Here is a 6,608-nt window from a genome sequence, read left to right as displayed (position 1 = left end):
AGGAAGACAGAGAGGTTGGACAGGAAGACAGAGAGGTTGGACAGGAAGACAGAGAGGTTGTACAGGAAGACAGAGAGGTTGGACAGGAAGACAGAGAGGTTGTACAGGAAGACAGAGAGGTTGTACAGGAAGACAGAGAGGTTGTACAGGAAGACAGACAGGTTGTACAGGAAGACAGAGAGGTTGGACAGGAAGACAGAGAGGTTGGACAGGAAGACAGAGAGGTTGGACAGGAAGACAGAGAGGTTGTACAGGAAGACAGAGAGGTTGGACAGGAAGACAGAGAGGTTGTACAGGAAGACAGAGAGGTTGTACAGGAAGACAGAGAGGTTGGACAGGAAGACAGAGAGGTTGTACAGGAAGACAGAGAGGTTGGACAGGAAGACAGAGAGGTTGGACAGGAAGACAGAGAGGTTGGACAGGAAGACAGAGAGGTTGGACAGGAAGACAGAGAGGTTGGACAGGAAGACAGAGAGGTTGGACAGGAAGACAGAGAGGTTGGACAGGAAGACAGAGAGGATGGACAGGAAGACAGAGAGGTTGGACAGGAAGACAGAGAGGTTGGACAGGAAGACAGACAGGTTGTACAGGAAGACAGAGAGGTTGGACAGGAAGACAGAGAGGTTGTACAGGAAGACAGAGAGGTTGGACAGGAACAGTGAAAGTATAAACTATAGTGGTGTTTCTTATATAAATCATGTCATGTGACTTTAGGTTCTACAGCTGTAAAACGACAGAAACAGAGTCAAAGTCCCAGCAAGGTTCTTTGGAGATTGCGATCTGATTATGGTACATGAAGGAACACTTGGTTGGCAGTAAAGGAGAATGTCACAATGCACTCTGATGCTGGTGTACGCTGCAATGGTTAAAGCATGCAGTGATCGCTAGTGTCACTGTAAACGGACTCGCCACCACCCTTGCCTCTCTTTGTGAACTGAGCCGTGAAGGTTCCCAGACCACTGTCAGACTACTAAGTACTCACTCAGAACTTTAACTCTTTATCTCTCTCCGTACTCCCTTTGAACTCTTGCACAGTCCCAGTTCTGGAGCCGTTGTGGACTTGGTCGTGGGCTGTTGTGATTTCAGGCCTCGCGTCATTACTGAGAAGTGTTGTGTTGCGCCTGTTGTGAAACAACAGCACCTGTGACACATTACCTGTGTGGAATACCTGTGTGGAATACTTGTGTGGAATACCTGTGTGCTCTAGACTGTGTTGCCGCTGTCCGACTATGTGATATTGTGGTAATAAATGTGTCCTTAGATGACTCATGGTCTGTAGTCTATAAGGGAAGTGAATCTAGGACTGTCCCACACAGAGACAACAGAGCAGTCCAACACAGCTGTCTAAAAGAAGTCTAGAAGGAGTGTCTCACACAGAGACAGCTACAAAGCTATATACAGACTGTAGTGTTAGTGGACAGAGAAAACACACACACACTTGATTGTACACATACTGTAACTGATGTACCGATCAGAGGAATTCTCCAACTACGACAGGAAACAGCAACACTACACAGAGATCCTGGACACCATGCAGAGAACCGGTTCAGTCCAGTCTGGGTCTGGTTGTTTTCTCAACGTCTCATGCTGTCTTTGCAAATAAACCCACTGGGTGAGATCAGAGAGATTTCTAGGAGGGAGATGGCCCCCCTCTCTACCCCTCCTCCCCCTTCCTGCACCTCCCTCCATTCCTCTCCTCCTCTCCTACAGCCCTCCAGACCCTCCAACCTTCCACTCCTCCTCTCCTACAGCCCTCCAGACCCTCCAACCTTCCACTACTCCTCTCCTACACCCCTCCAGACCCTCCAGTTCGCCAGCCTTCCACTCCTCCACTCCTTTCTCAGCCGTGCCATCCCTCTTTTCCTCTCTGTATCTGCATGTCTCTCTTTTAACTTCTTGGATATAGGGGGCGCTCTTTTAATTTATGGATAAAAAACATTCCCGTTTTAAACAAGATATTTTGTCACGAAAAGATGCTCGACTATGCATATAATTGACAGCTTTGGAAAGAAAACACTGACGTTTCCAAAACTGCAAAGATATTGTCTGTGAGTGCCCCAGAACTAATGCTACAGGCGAAACCAAGATTACATTTCATACAGGAAGTGCCCCAGATTTTGAATGCGCTGTGTTCCAATGTCTCCTTATATGGCTGTGTATGGGTCACGAATGAGCTTAGACTTTCTTTCGTTTCCCCAAGGTGTCGACAGCATTGTGACGTATTTGTAGGCAAATCATTGGAAGATTGACCTTTAGAGATTACATCTACCAGGTGGCGTCCGTTGCAATTATTGCATAATCTCCAGCTGTGTGTATTTTTTGTTTGCTTCGAGGAGAAAGGATTTATCATCGAATAGATATGTGAAAGACTCCTTGAGGATTGATTCTAAACAACGTTTGCCATGTTTCTATCGATATTATGGAGTTAATTTGGTAAAAAGTTCGGCGTTGTAGACTGCATTTTCAGATTTTTTTCTTAGCCAAACGTGATGAACAAAACGAAGCGATTTCTCCTACACAAATAATATTTTTGGAAAAAATGAACATTTGCTATCTAACTGAGAGTCTCCTCATTGAAAACATCCGAAGTTCTTCAAAGGTAAATTATTTTATTTGAATGCTTTTCTTGTTTTTGTGAAAATGTTGCCTGCTGAATGCTAGGCTTAATGCTATGCTAGCTATCAATACTCTCACACAAATGCTTGTGTAGCTATGGTTGAAAAGCATATTTTGAAAATCTGAGATGACAGTGTTGTTAACAAAAGGCTAAGCTTGTGAGTGAATATATTTCTTTAATTTCATTTGCGATTTTCATGAATAGTTAACGTTGCGTTATGGTAATGAGCTTGAGGCTATAATTACGCTCCCGGATACGGGATTGCTCGACGCAAGAGGTTATTGTCTCTTTTTCTCCTCTCTCTGTTTCTATTCCAGGAAAAGGAGGCATCCACAGCTAAAAAATCTCTCTAACCTCCCTCCCTCCCTCCCTCCCCTCCCTCCCTCCCTCCACCAAAACATTCTAGCTGGAGGGAATTGGGGGGAGTGTACCAATGATGAAAATTACAGGCCTCTCTCATCTTTTTAAGTTGGAGGACTTACACAATTGGTGGCTGACTAAATACTTTTTTGCCCCACTGTATATACTATTCACCTCTAACCCTATATAAACTAGTCACCTCTAACTAACCCTGTATAAACTACTCACCTCTAACCCTGTATAAACTAGTCACCTCTAACTAACCCTGTATAAACTACTCACCTCTAACCCTGTATAAACTACTCACCTCTAACTAACCCTGTATAAACTACTCACCTCTAACCCTATATAAACTACTCACCTCTAACTAACCCTATATAAACTACTCACCTCTAACCCTGTATAAACTAGTCACCTCTAACTAACCCTGTATAAACTAGTCACCTCTAACTAACCCTATATAAACTACTCACCTCTAACCCTATATAAACTACTCACCTCTAACTAACCCTATATAAACTACTCACCTCTAACCCTGTATAAACTAGTCACCTCTAACTAACCCTGTATAAACTAGTCACCTCTAACTAACCCTATATAAACTACTCACCTCTAACTAACCCTGTATAAACTACTCACCTCTAACTAACCCTGTATAAACTAGTCACCTCTAACCCTGTATAAACTAGTCACCTCTAACTAACCCTGTATAAACTAGTCACCTCTAAACTAACCCTGTATAAACTATTCACCTCTAACCCTGTATAAATTTGTCACCTCTAACTAACCCTGTATAAACTAGTCACCTCTAACCCTGTATAAATGTGTCACCTCTAACTAGCCCTGTATTAACTATTCACCTCTAACTAACCCTGTATAAACTAGTCACCTCTAACTAACCCTGTATTAACTAGTCACCTCTAACTAACCCTGTATAAACTAGTCACCTCTAAACTAACCCTGTATTAACTAGTCACCTCTAAACTAGCCCTGTATTAACTATTCACCTCTAACTAACCCTGTATTAACTATTCACCTCTAACTAACCCTGTATTAACTAGTCACCTCTAAACTAACCCTGTATTAACTAGTCACCTCTAAACTAACCCTGTATTAACTATTCACCTCTAACTAACCCTGTATAAACTAGTCACCTCTAAACTAACCCTGTATTAACTAGTCACCTCTAAACTAACCCTGTATAAACTAGTCACCTCTAACTAACCCTGTATTAACTAGTCACCTCTAAACTAGCCCTGTATTAACTAGTCACCTCTAACTAACCCTGTATTAACTAGTCACCTCTAAACTAACCCTGTATTAACTAGTCACCTCTAAACTAACCCTGTATTAACTATTCACCTCTAACTAACCCTGTATAAACTAGTCACCTCTAAACTAACCCTGTATTAACTAGTCACCTCTAAACTAACCCTGTATAAACTAGTCACCTCTAACTAACCCTGTATTAACTAGTCACCTCTAAACTAGCCCTGTATTAACTAGTCACCTCTAACTAACCCTGTATTAACTAGTCACCTCTAACTAGCCCTGTATTAACTAGTCACCTCTAACTAACCCTGTATTAACTAGTCACCTCTAACTAACCCTGTATTAACTAGTCACCTCTAACTAACCCTGTATAAACTAGTCACCTCTAAACTAACCCTGTATTAACTAGTCACCTCTAAACTAACCCTGTATTAACTAGTCACCTCTAACTAGCCCTGTATTAACTAGTCACCTCTAACTAACCCTGTATTAACTAGTCACCTCTAACTAACCCTGTATTAACTAGTCACCTCTAACTAACCCTGTAAAAACTAGTCACCTCTAACTAACCCTGTATAAACTAGTCACCTCTAACTAACCCTGTATTAACTAGTCACCTCTAACTAACCCTGTATAAACTAGTCACCTCTAACTAACCCTGTATTAACTAGTCACCTCTAACTAACCCTATATAAACTAGTCACCTCTAAACTAACCCTGTATTAACTAGTCACCTCTAACTAACCCTGTATTAACTAGTCACCTCTAACTAACCCTATATAAACTAGTCACCTCTAAACTAACCCTGTATTAACTAGTCACCTCTAACTAACCCTGTATTAACTAGTCACCTCTAACTAACCCTGTATTAACTAGTCACCTCTAACTAACCCTGTATAAACTAGTCACCTCTAACTAACCCTGTATAAACTAGTCACCTCTAACTAACCCTGTATTAACTAGTCACCTCTAACTAACCCTACATAAACTAGTCACCTCTAAACTAACCCTGTATTAACTAGTCACCTCTAACTAACCCTGTATAAACTAGTCACCTCTATACTAACCCTGTATAAACTAGTCACCTCTAACTAGCCCTGTATAAACTAGTCACCTCTAACTAACCCTGTATTAACTAGTCACCTCTAACTAACCCTGTATTAACTAGTCACCTCTAACTAACCCTGTATTAACTAGTCACCTCTAACTAACCCTGTATAAACTAGTCACCTCTAACTAACCCTGTATAAACTAGTCACCTCTAAACTAACCCTGTATTAACTAGTCACCTCTAACTAGCCCTGTATTAACTAGTCACCTCTAAACTAGCCCTGTATTAACTAGTCACCTCTAACTAGCCCTGTATTAACTAGTCACCTCTAACTAACCCTATATTAACTAGTCACCTCTAAACTAACCCTGTATTAACTAGTCACCTCTAAACTAGCCCTGTATTAACTAGTCACCTCTAAACTAGCCCTGTATTAACTAGTCACCTCTAAACTAGCCCTGTATTAACTAGTCACCTCTAACTAGCCCTGTATTAACTAGTCACCTCTAACTAACCCTGTATTAACTAGTCACCTCTAACTAACCCTGTATAAACTAGTCACCTCTAACTAGCCCTGTATTAACTATTCACTTCTAACTAACCCTGTATTAACTATTCACCTCTAACTAACCCTGTATTAACTAGTCACCTCTAACTAACCCTGTATGAACTATTCACCTCTAACCCTGTATAAATTAGTCACCTCTAACTAACCCTGTATAAACTAGTCACCTCTAACTAGCCCTGTATTAACTAGTCACCTCTAAACTAGCCCTGTATTAACTAGTCACCTCTAACTAGCCCTGTATTAACTAGTCACCTCTAACTAACCCTATATTAACTAGTCACCTCTAAACTAACCCTGTATTAACTAGTCACCTCTAACTAGCCCTGTATTAACTAGTCACCTCTAAACTAGCCCTGTATTAACTAGTCACCTCTAAACTAGCCCTGTATTAACTAGTCACCTCTAACTAGCCCTGTATTAACTAGTCACCTCTAACTAACCCTGTATTAACTAGTCACCTCTAACTAACCCTGTATAAACTAGTCACCTCTAACTAGCCCTGTATTAACTATTCACTTCTAACTAACCCTGTATTAACTATTCACCTCTAACTAACCCTGTATTAACTAGTCACCTCTAACTAACCCTGTATGAACTATTCACCTCTAACCCTCTATAAATTAGTCACCTCTAACTAGCCCTGTATTAACTAGTCACCTCTAACTAACCCTGTATAAACTAGTCACCTCTAACTAGCCCTGTATTAACTAGTCACCTCTAACCCTGTATAAACTAGTCAC

This window comes from Oncorhynchus keta, chromosome 13 (assembly GCF_023373465.1).
Source record: "Oncorhynchus keta strain PuntledgeMale-10-30-2019 chromosome 13, Oket_V2, whole genome shotgun sequence".
Classification (NCBI taxonomy): domain Eukaryota; kingdom Metazoa; phylum Chordata; class Actinopteri; order Salmoniformes; family Salmonidae; genus Oncorhynchus; species Oncorhynchus keta.
This window is presented reverse-complemented; position numbering follows the sequence as displayed.